This window comes from Mastacembelus armatus, chromosome 14, assembly GCF_900324485.2.
Source record: "Mastacembelus armatus chromosome 14, fMasArm1.2, whole genome shotgun sequence".
In the NCBI taxonomy this organism is placed as follows: Eukaryota; Metazoa; Chordata; class Actinopteri; order Synbranchiformes; family Mastacembelidae; genus Mastacembelus; species Mastacembelus armatus.
This window is the reverse complement of record NC_046646.1, coordinates 6515863-6531615: the sequence shown is the minus strand read 5'-3', so window position 1 is coordinate 6531615 and position 15753 is coordinate 6515863. Positions and strand designations below refer to the sequence as shown.

Here is a 15753-nt window from a genome sequence, read left to right as displayed (position 1 = left end):
CAATGACAGCATTGGCAGAACCTTGTGCTCCATGAGTCAACAACCCAGTGGTGCCTAGAGGCAGGCTGGGGATGGAGAGAGCTTTTTAAAATATTCCTATCTCCTGAACCAAACTGAAGTTGTAAGCCAAGGTGATGTATATTCTGCATGAGAAAGGAAAAGGATGGGAGAAGTCTGTAGCAACAAAACAGGTGACAGAGGAGGAATGTGGAAAAAATAACAACCGATTTCATCCTAACAACCACGAATGCATTTTTTTCTGGTTTTGACTTCCTCGACCTCTCTGTTTCTGGCTCGTTTAATCATGAAATGATGAGGTTGTCATTTTGGTGAATAAAAAGTCATCTGGTACAAGTGCTGCATGGCCTGGGCTCTGATTATGATGGATTGTCCTGTTAGAGCCAGTGTAGAACATGCAGGAAGTGGGGGAAGGCCTTCACGTGCCCACAAGCCTTGGCTGCCCAGTACTGCTCCTCTCTCTCTACATCTAATAGCTTCATTTTTCACTGAGGAGTCCAAAAAGGCCAGCAAAGGCACTCCATCACTGTCACACATGGAGACAGGATGGCACTGAGGCTGGATAGACAAACAACCACAGCTAGAGTTTACATCTTCTCTCGATTTTTTTCATCATATGACTGTGAGTGTGTGCGCAACTGCAGCCATGCAGGTATGCGGTTCTCACCATCTGAGATTATTTGACTGGTTAATAGGCATTTGCTTGTTTTTGAAGTGCTGCGTGCTGGTAAACGAGCCATGGATCTGCACAAGGCAATACAGCTCTCAGCTGACAGAACAGGTGGCAGGACAGCAGGAGGCATCACCGCTGAATCTATTATATAATAAATCAGCACTGGATATTCCATGACAGCAATCCCTCATCTGGGCATGCTTGTCTGAAGAGGATTCTAGGAAGCAAAGCTCTCAAGACATTCAGGTAGACTGAAGCAACATAACAGATCTCTGACTATTGAGTCAAATAAGCAGGAAGATGTAATATACAAACCATCCCTAAACATCAGGAAACAACAAAAACAATCAACCAACCAGCAAAACCTATCCATGTGTCACCAGTCATTACCAGTACTACATTGTAGAGATCTGACAAAAGTATACATTTTATTGTGAAAGCAAACAAGACTACCCTGCACCATTTGCATTTAGAAAATAATTTAAATTTAAAAAGATCTCTACATCATCAAAAACATCATGACACAGGCACAACATTTGCCAAGAATTACAGTGTATGAAATTCAAAACTTAGAAGGTTATTAGAGTTTTAGTTTTTGTGATACATTTATCTGTGCAATCTTTGTGTGGGTCTAATGTAAGAGTATCCATCAGTTAAAGGTGGAAAGGGACTGACTATCACTTTGTGCTATGCTTTTTGGAAGATTTTTTCCAAAGCTGGTTCAGGTGAATTCACTAGAGCAGTGGACTGGACTTTATTGTCCCATCATTCTACAGCACATAAGATGAAAAATGTAGAATACTGAAGAACGTGGTGATGAAAGCGGATACATGTGTTTGTCTTGCTTAATCAACAGTTGTAGCCATTTCATTTTCATAATAAGATGTCGGAGCAGAAACAGTGGTTTTTGTCTTCCTGTATCTTGTCTTTCTGCTTGTTTTAATGAGTCCAGATGGCCAATGGCTGTGAAAGCTTGAGCTGGACTGCTCAGGTCTGGATCCAGGGGGGAGGACCATAGTTAATCCCATTATAGAGGAAATCATGTCTTGGGCACTCAGGCCCTCCTGGTAACAAACCCATGATTTTCACCCAACTGAACATAAGAAGCTGTTAGAAATTCAGCTGTAATGAGCTTAAATAAAATGACATTATCATCTGAAAAATCAGAAAAAAAAGAACCCTCCCATCTCAAATGAAATTTTCCACAATGCCAGATGTAGGGCGTCAAAAGCTGCAGGCCAAGCGCCAGTCTGTGTAAAACCACGCCGTAAGGATCCAGCCATCTCATTATACTAATGCATCATTCCACAGTCATGCCTTTTGTTCCAAAGAGGGAGGTGGTGGTTTGCAGAAATCTGTTCTCTTTCAAGTTAAAACAACTACATCATTTGTGTAATAAAAAAAAATCATGAAGGGAGACTTGTCAGCAAGCTGATAAGGAAATAGAGCGCACAGTTAATTGTGTGTGAGTCCTCTACAGGGACTGAAGGTTATCTGGACTTGCCGTGTTAATGGAGGCACCAGCACCTTCTGCTGTATTGTGAGGGAGTATGAGACCATTGCATCCTGACAAACACTGTTTGTAATTTGTCATTATATTAAGAGGTCACGGTCTCAGTTATTTCAAATCACAAAAAGATAATGTGCTCTTTATTTCAATATTCCATTTTGGAAAAAGGAGAGCGATTGCCTTAAGAAATAAAATAGCCATTAGCCCATGCCTCGAGTGAAAGAAGATGGTTGCCTGTTCTTAACCTTTGCCTGTGGATTCCTGTGCTGTCTGCCTGATTGGATGCTGCTGCTGCTGTATAGGCATCTGCTGTGTTAGCACTAACGTTTTCTGCTGACATCACATCTTATACAACAAAGCAATCCCTTAGCATAAAATAACAGCCAATCATGGATGTGCAAGATAATGGTCTGCAGTACACGTTGAGTTGCTGTAATTTTCATACATGCATCATGATTTTTGGATAACATGGTTGCTGGGAGCCCACACGGCTGACTCATCTGGTACATAGAGTAGATAGATCACGCACTCTGTTAATAACGCTCTCTGTGGCCACATGGTGAAAAAAATCTTGGTCTCATTAGCAATCTAATGTTACATTAAACTTTCCATGGGGAAATTGATCAAAAACAAAGTCTTGGTCTTTCTACATTACTGTATGTCTAGTATTATTTTTAACATGGTAAACATACACAGCAGTGCTTTCAGTACAGAATATAATGTATGGCCATCAGTACATTTAGTCTTGACAGACCAGGTGAAGTTTATACAGTACTTCCGATATAGTCGTGCATGGACTGACGAGAGCCTCGGGATTTAGTATGTGACTATTTTTACTAATTCTTGGCATTAATGAAACTTGGGCTGTGGCTGCTTAAAGTCTATGCTTGACAGTAAGTGGGAAAATTCTGCCAACATTGATCTATATATTATCCTGACATAACATCAATAGGTAAAGCAGAAATGTCTCTTTAAGTACTGCAACAATCCAGCTCCACTGAAGGAAAAATTCTCCTCCTTCTTATTTTGATATCTAATTGAAATCTATAGATAGCTTAATGGAGCAGATTTTGCAATTAGAGTGGGAGAACATGTAAAGACAGCAGCGTGCTTTAGTTTGTTGTTTAAGTGGATTCCATTTCACGTGCTAGCCTACAAAAGGCAGGGAGGTGGGACTGGTCTACTTTAGGCCATGCTCCTCACTCAAAGCTGTCTCTCTCTCCTGTCTAGCCCTTTGCCCCTGTCTCATACCATGCTACGTCTGCCCGTGCTGTGCACAAAGGCTCTAATGATTGGATCTCACTCACTGATGCCGACACCTCATCCATGATTGTATGATGGCAGAAACAGGGGGCCTGACCTTAACTGAGACTGGCAGAAAGAAGCTGAAAAAAAAAAAAAACATCCTGGGTGGCTGTTGCTTAAATTTTCCCTCCTCTGAAAATGTGTCCTGGATATATTTTATGTGCACGTTTTGGTAAGATCTGACTCTATCTCTTCTTACCGGCTGAAGAGCCACTTCTCCATCTGGCTCCTATCTACTACTTTCCATCATACCTTTCCTCCAAAATAATCTGGCCCTTGGCTGGAAGCCTGTGTTTTGTTTTTAGCACTTCAGCACCCAGAGGATGTGTTTAGCTCTCCCAAGGTCAGCTGTCTTTATTCCAGACACGTTGGATTGCTGTTAGGTGCTGGGAAACAAGCAGCCTCAACTTTTTTTTTCCTTCTGTTTTTTTAATCATTGGATGGACGGTGCATACGAAATGAGCACTAGAAGTCTGAGGAATAGTAATAGAAAAGAAGGCAGAACTGGTGTTGCAATTTTTTGATGCAGGTAATTTTCACCACTGTTTAGCTGAGCTGTGCTGTCTGTACTCATGTGTCATATAACAATGAAATCAGACAAAAGGCTACAAGAGCGATAGACTTCAGTTCACATTTTCGGGAAACCGCTGAATCTATTATATAATAAATCAGCACTGGATATTCCATGACAGCAATCCCTCATCTGGGCATGCTTGTCTGAAGAGGATTCTAGGAAGCAAAGCTCTCAAGACATTCAGGTAGACTGAAGCAACATAACAGATCTCTGACTATTGAGTCAAATAAGCAGGAAGATGTAATATACAAACCATCCCTAAACATCAGGAAACAACAAAAACAATCAACCAACCAGCAAAACCTATCCATGTGTCACCAGTCATTACCAGTACTACATTGTAGAGATCTGACAAAAGTATACATTTTATTGTGAAAGCAAACAAGACTACCCTGCACCATTTGCATTTAGAAAATAATTTAAATTTAAAAAGATCTCTACATCATCAAAAACATCATGACAGAGGCACAACATTTGCCAAGAATTACAGTGTATGAAATTCAAAACTTAGAAGGTTATTAGAGTTTTAGTTTTTGTGATACATTTATTTGTGCAATCTTTGTGTGGGTCTAATGTAAGAGTATCCATCAGTTAAAGGTGGAAAGGGACTGACTATCACTTTGTGCTATGCTTTTTGGAAGATTTTTTCCAAAGCTGGTTCAGGTGAATTCACTAGAGCAGTGGACTGGACTTTATTGTCCCATCATTCTACAGCACATAAGATGAAAAATGTAGAATACTGAAGAACGTGGTGATGAAAGCGGATACATGTGTTTGTCTTGCTTAATCAACAGTTGTAGCCATTTCATTTTCATAATAAGATGTCGGAGCAGAAACAGTGGTTTTTGTCTTCCTGTATCTTGTCTTTCTGCTTGTTTTAATGAGTCCAGATGGCCAATGGCTGTGAAAGCTTGAGCTGGACTGCTCAGGTCTGGATCCAGGGGGGAGGACCATAGTTAATCCCATTATAGAGGAAATCATGTCTTGGGCACTCAGGCCCTCCTGGTAACAAACCCATGATTTTCACCCGACATTTTCGGGAAACAGCTACTCTGATTTGGTAAATTCATGCTCAGGCCCACAATTCAGCTGATTTTATTGAAAAGACATTAAGCTAAAGTGAAAATGAGTTTCTGCAAAAGACTTCACTTACTTTTCTGTTGCTTTGGGAGGCACAGCACAGAGTGAAATGAGAGTGCAGCTTTGACTGTAGTTAAGAGAACTTTGTACTCTGTTACAGAGTAGGACGGGAGTAAAACACAGAAGGGAATAACTACAGGAGCCTGGTTGATGCTTCTATGCTGAGGGATTCCACGGTAAGTACTTAATAACTGCAAACACTACACTTTCATGAGCTGAACTACTAGTAAAAGTCACTCAGTGGATCATTTTGAGCTAAGCAGACAATATGAACAGGAAAGTCATATCTACAATCAACAAACTATGAAGTAAGCAGTGCTGTGAGAGCAATACAGAGTGAGTTTTATTAGAAGACAGCTGAAATTGTTTAGCCTTTGGTGGATAAACATCCTTGGCAACCTCAGAGACAGAGGGTGACAAATAAACCACCCTTGTCCCATTTGCTACATGGAGAGAATTGTGTGTGTCACCACAGAGGAAGACAGAGATGCTGCCGACAAGGTGACATCTTGGGCTCATCCTGGCACACAGTTTAGCTGTGGGTTCACAGTCTGGAGAGATACAGACTTGACAGTTTGACCCGTTCTGCTCCACATGGATCACTTGCTGTTTTTTTAATCTCTCTTTGCGTCTTCAGCTGGTTTACATCTGCACCAGCTGTCTCACCTCACTACAAGCTGCACCACATTCACACTGCTCAAACTTGTTGCCATGTGCAGTGTCTCAGGGGACAAATGATTAACACAGGGCTGCTTCTTATGCGATTAACGGGGTCGGTGGCAGGGGAGAGGCGTGCTAAGTCAACACAGTCTTCAGTGCAAACACTGAGCACAATTCTAGGGAAAAGCATAGAAAGTCAAACTGATCATGTAGATTTATCATGACAGAAGCACAATACTAAAATAGCAATAAACTAGAACATTTTACTCCCAAAAAAATGGTACAACAAATGAGCACAAAAAGTCCCTTTGTGGCTTTTTGGCACATAAACGTTTTTTCCTTTTTCACACACACATTTGGTTAAGGGCTTCCTAACATTGGCTGTCCATGGTACTGAAATATATGCACTGCTGCTGAAACATCACACGGTTCATACAGGTACAAGGCAGAGGTACCTATTTCTACTAACAAAGCTTTGTCTTTAACTGACGTCTTTAGCAGCAGCTTTGGAAACAGGAGATGAGTACAAGAACTAAGTTACACAAAGTGGATGTTTTCAGACGATATATCAGTATTTTTAGATGCATCAGAAAAACTGGCTAATTAAAAACAGAATATCCGATTTTGACAATGGTGGTCGGCAAAGCGAAGCAGCTACACATATTATCAGACTTTTAAGTTAACTAGAGGAAGTTTCTTTGGTATGTTGATGTGCAATTGCATGATTAACCCTTTCTATAACAATTGTAAAGTTGTTTATTGAACTAATTTGCAATGATTGTGAAGGAAAGGCTGTGGAGGAAGGTGTTTGCTTAGCTAAAGCTGCAAGGCATATGATGTTGCTGTAGCATTTAAAACCAAGTCTTCTACAGAGTCATAAATACAGTAAAACAGATAAAGTGCAGTCTGACTTTTCCCCTCAGAGCCAACACAGAACTTACATAAGTTACAAAATAAAAATGTCACGCCTTTCTTTGACATAGCACTGCACTTCATCAGCCTCGGTCATCTGTCTTTCCTTACTCAGCTGGTTGAAGTGAAGTTGCACTTCAGGTTTTGTCAACTGCTTTGGCCTTTGTTCCACTAATAAAAGGCTCAATGTTCTTTCAGCCAGCAGAGCAGTTTTATTTCGATACAGTCACAGTGTGCCTTTGAGGGTGAAATGAAAATCTAGCTGTACTATAATACTGTGGAGTGTTGAAATCCTCTTTCCAAATGCAGTTTGGAGTCTTATTGAATTTTGTTAACAAGAAACAAAAGGAACTGAGGTAATAAATTATCTCTTTTTCCAAAGTGTATCTCAATCCCATAAGGATAAAATCATGTTTAAAAACGCTTCAGTAAAACCTCTCCATGTGACTCATCTTGCATAGAGGGCAGCAGAAATTGGACAGTGGAACATAAGGGGAAAAAAAGTCATTTTCTTTTATTCATTAGAGATAAGAGCAACTTCCTCTTTCTGTTCCTGCCTCTCCTTCATACTGGGAATGCAGAGAGAGGTGAGCCTGCCTCGTGCACTGCTTGTCTAAACCCACTGTCTATTATAGAATTCATTAAATGTCCAGCAGACATGCTATGTCTAAATTAGCTCATCACCATGCCAGTAAGTGCTGTGGAGTGCACGCAGTCTGTGGCTCTTCTCACGAATCCAACCGCTATCCCAACATTATTATTGTCATTTTCAAGTATATTCCTCCCTCTGAACTGAAATTGCTCCCCAATGGCTGAAATCCTAACTTCACACAACCCATCAGCTACAATTATTCATCTATAAATATTTCCATGAAATTCACACCACTCTCTATGATAATGATCAAATTAACTGCAATGTTTGGCCTGACAGAATGGGGGATGTTTCAATATAGGCTTCTTATAGAGGCAAGGTCGCTGGAGCACCTGTAGCACCTGTTCCAACATGCAGTAAGCTTCAAAGAAAAATCTAATTTAAAGTTAGAGGGCTCATGATATAGGGCAGCACAAAAGTGACTCCTCAAAGGGTCAATAAGGAGTCACTAGGGCTACGGTATGAGCAGTAGTTATACGGCCTAAAGCAGAGTTCATAACATAAGCCAAATATACTGCAGGAGGTGAAAGGAGTCAGTTTAATACTTAGTAGTCAACTTGCTGCAATCTTCATTGGAAAGTGAGTGGTAACTGTGAAATCTGAACAGATATGATAGACAGTTTCAGATGCACATCTCCTGGGATGTCATTATCCCCAGTATCTGAGAATAAATGTCTAAAAATCTGCTTAGAAATCATTGAAAGAAGATGCACCTTACAACACCAGAAACCACCTGGAAATCATTACATTTACATTAAACAGTATCAGAGTTGTACCCATGGACATACTGGTCTGTATGCCCATGAGTATACTGCCAACGGGAACTGCTAACAGCTAATGTGGCATATGCTTAATGATGCCAGTCTGTAAACAAATATACTGTAGGTCAAAAAGAAAAAACAGGTCCTTAGCTGCAGCACAGCTAACTCTACCCACTCACCCCAACCGGTCGAGGCAGATGGCCGCCCAAACTGAGCCTGGTTCTGCTGGAGGTTTTTCCTCTCCACTGTCACCAAGTGCTTGATCATAAGGAATTTGTTGGGTTTTCTTTTTGTTTTTTATAAAGTGCCTTGAGATGACTGCATTGTGATTTGGGGCTATACATATAAAATAAAATAAATAAATTGAAATTGACTCCATTGCAACATTATACCTGGTTGTATACCTTATAAAACCAAGTCCCCAAATAATGGTAACTGTAGTTCCTAGACTTAGAGCATGATTAGCTGTCAAATGTAAATAAGAAATGAAGCTAAAGTTAAGAATCTCCCATCCATACAGTTCTTATATTTCTGAGAACGGACACGCTCCTCTGTCCATTCACATACAGATAATTGCCTGGTGTTGAAAACCTGTGGGCAAAAAGTCAGCTATTGAAAATAAAAACAAACAGGGCTGTGTGGTTGTGTAGTTGTGGTGCAGGTGTCTCAGTTTGTCCAAGGGGCGTGTCAGGCTTTCAAAACCCCTGGCCTTGTAGAATGAACAGGATTTGAGAAACAGAGATGCATTTTTCATCAGAGGTGGCCCTTTCCTCGTCAAGTTCCTGTGTCTCATTTAAAACTGCAGAGACAGATTCTTATAATATTCCACAACTCCACCTGTTTAATCATGTTTTAACACTATGCTTTGAAGACATCGGAAGACAAGGTATTGAAATGGATGAAATCTATCTCTTTTCCACCTGCCCTCTGTGAATGGATGACAGAGCCAGTCAAAGTGAGAGCTGGCTGAATAGAGTCTGTGCCTGCAGCAATCTGAAGCCAATCTCCAGACTGCTGCAGCACAGAAATGAGACTGTCCTCTCTTCCATCTGACTGTGCCACTGCTCTTTATTTGACACAACACTCTGGAGCGCAGAGCGATCAACTTCCTGATACAATGTGATGCCTGTCAGTTAGCAGCACACGATCGCTCCTTGACTTCAGGGACAGCCCCCTGAGACTTCACTTCTTCCACTGCAGCAGCTACTTTCATCCCACATAACAACCACCTTCTACCAGTGAAAGCAAAACAACAACAAGAGCACTCAAACTTTCATTCAATGCCCTTTGTCATTTCCCACTGGAATAAAACTTGTCAGGAGTTTACAGAGGTACAGTTTTGCCAAAAGGCTGATTCTAAATACATGTTTGCTCCCTACACCACTCCAGGATGGTAATAATCAGCAGCCAGTGGCCCTCAACTGCATTCATGAAGCTTTTATGTGTAACAAAAATCATGCAGGATGATAAGTAATGAGCTCAAAATCTCTGGTTAATAACACTGGGAACCTAGGCTCTCAATTACCTCCAGGCAAATGAACCAAATGATTTTGTTGATATTTTTTACCATCTAATACCAAATTTAGTTGTTTTACAAAACGATTCATGACATTTCTCATTCATCAGTGTAGAGTTAGTAGCAACATTTTGTTTAGTAGGATTATCTGCTAAATGTCATTGTCTGTTCGGTTTTAAACATAACTCCACATGTGGAATGAATGGTTCAAATTACTGTAGAAACCTGTAGCTAATTAAACGTAGAACGACGGAACCTTATTACAACCCCCCACACACTCACACTGAGGGAAGAGAGGCCAGATGAGAAGAGGCAGATGACAAGGCATGACAGCAAAAGAAACCCAGCTGTGTTTTTTGCTTCTGCTTCTCTGTTGCTTCAGAAAGCACTTATACATCTAACATTATAACAACTACCATGCAAGAGCTCACTCCAGTCTGTCATGTGGACTCTCAGAGCTATCTCACTTTGTACAGTGCAGATTCTTACAGTATATCACTGAGAAAGCAACAGACCCTTTATAAAACACTGATGAATTACAAGCAGCAATTACAGCTAATTTACTGACCTGGCAGTAGTCAGCCTCTTTATCTGTTTCTGTTCCATCTAAATGCTACATCTATATCTTTCACTAACCAAATACACAAGTAAATCAATTATGTCATCTAAAATATTGCCATTTTACTTTAAAAAAATAAAGATTTGTGATCTTTGAATTTTCATTAACACACCTTGTGGTTAACATGAAAACATGATTATTAAAAAAACTATTTGCACACTCTGGTGTTCTGTTCTCCTGAGTTCACCTGCTGTTTAATGGTAACCACTTTTAAAATAACAGGACCAAAAGGCTACAGCCATGCTCTGTGTGTGGCTCTGTGTTATGGCACTGTATTAGTGCCACCATGAAACACAGAATCTGTACTTTGAGCTTAATTCTAATATCAACATAATACACTAATTATATCAGTGTCCATGGTGTTCAGTGTTCCTAGCCCTTCGTATCAGTGTGAGATGGAAGAAAAACATTCAGATAAGGGCCTCTTTCTTCCAGCTCTCGGTCAACAACACACACATGCACTTCCAAGATTGTAATACTCGCATCTGCTGCTGGATTGTAACATATGACTTAAAAGGAAGCAGAGCCAACAATGCATTTCAGTCCTTATTAAATCTGGCATGTTGACCAAAACATTGCATTCTTATTTATAGCTAGAGCCTTATGTGCCATGTCCATATGTACAGTACTCTATGTTTATAAGCTTTAATAATATCCAGTAAATACACACGTCATCATCGCTATGTATAGCTAGATAAGCAGCACAGTAATTATGTTGGCATTTCCAGGCTGGTATATTCAGCATAGTTAAAACTAAATGTGGAAAAGTAAATGTAAGCTGAACTTTGACATGTAAAGTACAAAAATACATTTCTTTTCATTTTCATTTTTGTCCATTCTGAACCTATAAAATGCAAAAATGTAACATTATATAACATTAACATATATATAAATAAGTAAATAAGTAGAAGAAATTGGGGAGTGGTTGTCTATTTGTGATGGACATTCAGGTGAGTCATTAAGAAGTTAAAAATACGTGTATCCATATCTGTGTGATTTCTTGACTTTACTGAATCCTGACTTAGATTTCTGACACAAAATGTGGCCAAAAGGCGCCATGGCTTTTAAAGCAGCTTCCTTTAAATGCCACTGCTGTCATTGTTGAACATATTGATAATTTCCTGTTGTTTTTCGGGCACCTGTCCTTTCACCACATTGTCTATCTATGCCTCACATCTCTCCATCTGCAAGTCTGATCCTTCTTGATTAGGTTGTTGGGCTGCACCAAAACGGCTTTTTAGCTCCTCACACAATAATATAACCCACCGATATACCCTTTTAATACTTCACATTAAATAAAGCAATGGCATTGTCCTTGTTGTCGCAGCACTTATAATAAACAATGATTCTTTCAACATGAACAGTGCGCTCCAAACTTAAAACAGTGGGAGGACAGAGAAAAAAAACAATGGTGGCTTTCAGGTTGGACAAGGGCAACTATACACCATTTATCACGAGTCTAGCAAGGTGCTGAGAAAGTGCTTTACTGGCCACCACTATTTCCAATGCTATAAAATAGAAAGAGTACATCTTCATTAATGTCAAAAAAGACAATCAGGAGGTTTAGAGCACTGAATAAAGGACCGACTAGATTTAACAGAGGGAATGATTAAACCCAAACACAGTATCTGATGACACTGTTTATTACTCCTACCCATATTATTAAAAGTTATAACAATAGCCATAATTATGCAGTGTGTGTGCTGTGAGCTATTTATTTCTACAGTTTTGTTTTTCAAATGCTTAGAAATTAAATTTGTTCACTGGTTTCTATGGTAATAAAATAATGACTTAACATGTAGTGTCTACAAAGCACTACAACAAATCATTATTTTCTTTTCTAACATTTTCTCTCATTTGAATGAAGCTTTTCAGGAGCCAAAAAGATCCAGTTTTCCAAACAAACACAGTGAGTTGCCTAAGAAGAATGGAACATCTAAGGAATATGAGAGAGGGGATGCAGGATGTAGTTCAGCTTCAAGCTACATTAATGTAATGATACTCAGCATCTCATAAGCTTAAGTCAACTTTCACATCAGATTCTATGGAGATTTAATCCAGTAATTATTACAATGCCATTCATGCCATCACAAGGACACACCATTGCCCTGATGGACGCTGCTGCCCTGCTGACTGGATGAATCAGACTTTCATAAGAGGACTGTTCTCTGAGTCATGGCATTCTCAGCTGTCAGCCAAGGGCTCTTGATGCATCCCTATCTCTCATCAAGATACAACAAAGGAAAAGGTAGCAGATAAAAGCAGGTATTAATAAGGTGAGGGCCACATTGACTGAGGATAAGAAAGCTTAGGGTTCAGTAAAACAAAGTTGACCACACAACATACTGTAACTGTATTACTGCTCTCTGGATGCACCAGGCTGCTCCAGGGAAAGGAAAATAGAGGATAATAGGGAAGCACAGAGCAGTGTGTGCTAAACGAGACAAAGGCGACACATTAGACAGACAAATGAAAAGAAAAAATGGCTTTTCTGGGGTTGATACAGTAGATAGAACTATTCAAATGGAATAGGAAAAAAGTAAATGTCAGTTTGGGAGAAAAAAGTGAATCTTATCTAACAAAATGCCTTCGGAGAACAAGATTTATACTTCGCTGTATTGTTGGAACTGTATTGACAGTTTACACAACGCCCTTTAAAAATGAAGCGACTGTCAGAGCTAAAGCTAACAGGTGGAGTGCTGGTGGCGCTGCCACGATAGCTGGATAATTGGTAAGACGAGGCAATAAGATGGGGACAGCTACAAACTGGATGCTCAGCAAGCCGAGGTAAGGCTGCGACAACGCTGTAACATCTGGAACATAAACAAGCTGCTATGGAACGCTTGGACTGTATCTAACAAGCTGAACTTTTATTTCCTACTAATTAGATATTTTTCTTTAAGCAGTAAAGTTTGAGTGCTGAGATGAAGTGCAGCAATGAGAAACACTACAACTACTGCGTACTTTCGTGTTTCCTGTTCAAATGCATTTAATACATTTTAAGTTTCCTATTGTTGCATTTGGCCAGTGGTTTCTTATTATTACAGTTTAGTGGCCAGATTTTTGAAACAATAGAGGACCCACAATAAATGAAAAGTCATGATTACTGTAATCGATTACACAACTCCATCAAGTGTCAAGACTCTCCTCATGGATTTTCATGGTGTATAAAAATAAATGGAAACTGCAGCAAGCCAAAGCAGAAAGATTACTAGACCATGAGAAGTCTACAGTGATAGGTAGAAGCAATACATTAAAAATAGACTATATGCTTTTATGGCCCTTAAATAATAATTTGTTCTACGCTTTGTTAAATTTATGTTAATGTAGCACTAACAATGTAACTCTGTTGTGTTGTTAGAAATTCCAGTGTGGGCTACAAATACACATGCAGCACATATAGGCCTTGACAAATCAATACCAGTGATAAATCCTATTTTCCCTTTATTATTCATCATCCTCATCACCACCTACGCTGAAATTACTATGTCATTTCTTAAAACGCAGCGGTGGCCGTTTTTGTGACGGCTCAGGTGAGTTACAATGGCAAGCTTCCAGCTCAGCGTGTCTCCAAGGCAACCCTGACATTCCCTTTCAAATTAAGGGCACAAGGGAAAATGTCAGTCTGTTGAAGACGGTTCTGCATGGTGTGCCTCTTGAAATCATCAGGTGACTGTTTCAATATAGGCGCAACTGTCATTTATTTAATACTGGTGGTTGTTTAAGATGACAGTAAAAATGCTTGGCTGTAACATTTTCTATTTCATAGCAGGAGTCCTTGCCTTGCCTGTGCATTGTAATGAACACAGAATGTAACCTGCCTATGAACTTCTCTTTTACAGCTGGCTGCTTGTGAATGCAATCATCTATAAGAATAAAAGGGTATAATTTGCATGCATGCTCCAATTAGAGATGCCAACTAATGATATCTACATTCAGGTACTGCTGCTGGCTAACACCGGCATTACACGACGGTAATAAACCACACACAGATATGAAAAGGACAGGTGTTACTGGGGGAGGCTTCTCAGGGGGGATGTACTGTGTTGCCTGTCATATAGTGCCCTTCTTCTCACCAAGACAACACACACAAAAATACCTTTCTCCTCCTACATTGTGATCTCTGAACCTTCATGTTGGATTGCCAGACCAGATTGTACACTGCGCCTCCTTCCCTCACAGCATTCATAGTGTATATACATATATTTGTACTCTCTATAATCTGCAGTACATATCCACAGGGACCACCTTTCAGATTGCAGATCAGGAGCGCTGTGTGGTGCTGCACCACAGGAGAGTGATTAGGAAAGGTTTTGTTATTTTTCCTCATATTTTCAGGCCTCAGTCGCCCCAAATCTCACCAGCACTATACACACACACGATCACCCACAGCAGATCCACTGTCTGTCATGATAAGGAAGCATTCCCTTCATATTATGTGATTAACTAAGAGGACAAACAGCTTCTACTGATTCTGAGTCAAAATGCAAAAGGCCTTGTTTTGACCCAATGTGTCAGTAACCCCCCACCCCAAAAAAGCCTAAGCTTAAGAGTGGCCCTGTGGACAAACATTGCAAACCAAATTAGGCACATTTAAAGACAAAATGAATATGGCACAGATAATAAAATAAAAGAGCAAACAGTGAAAGACAGAGATAAAAAGAGAGAATGTCACATGGAATGGGCTTTGAAAGAGAAATTTATTGATTAATTAATCAATTGACTGATGGCTGAGACAACAGAACCCTATCATTTAAAATTTTTATAGCTTCAAGCCAATCCCTGTACTGTAAGAAAAACAGAGACACGACAACAACACACTTCCATCAGAGGATGAGAGAGGTGGAGATAAGGACATGCTGACAGATATGTTGCTGACAGTGATGATGACCATCTGTCATCAGCTCCTCACACACCTCACTGCCCTGCAGAGACACACATACATGTATGCACCCTGCAGCTGCAGATAGAGGAGTTTGTTTTTTAAAAAAAGCAATTTAGCATCTTCTCTCAAACTGTCAAGGTGAGATCGGTCACTCCTCCTCCCTCCTCTGCTGTGTTGCTCTTACCAATCGCTCTGCTTTTACATCTCAATCTGCTACGTTTCATATCGGTGGCCATGCATGAAGCACCCGGGTCATGGCAAAAGGAAGATAACATGAGACAAACTGAGAATGTCACAGTGGACATCCCACCTTCCTCTGCCTGCTCTGATTTCCCATCTCCTCTGGCCATCTGTCAGAAAGGACTATGTGCTCGTGGGTTATAAAGCGGCAAATATTTCAGCATTAACACAGGCTTCACTGCACTGCCCCTGGAGAGTATACAGGCAAGAATGTGTGAATTTAGTAATGCCTTTTTATATCTCATGAGGGCTGTATTTTTGGGGGGTTCCAAAGCGATGTTTGTGGGA

The 15753-nt window shown here is 40.1% G+C and overlaps 1 protein-coding gene across 1 annotated transcript in view; it reads right to left on the bottom strand.

The window, feature by feature from the left end:
• Positions 1–15753, bottom strand: part of srrm3 (serine/arginine repetitive matrix 3) — a 65083-nt gene that overhangs the window by 33155 nt on the left and 16175 nt on the right. The window lies entirely within an intron of this gene.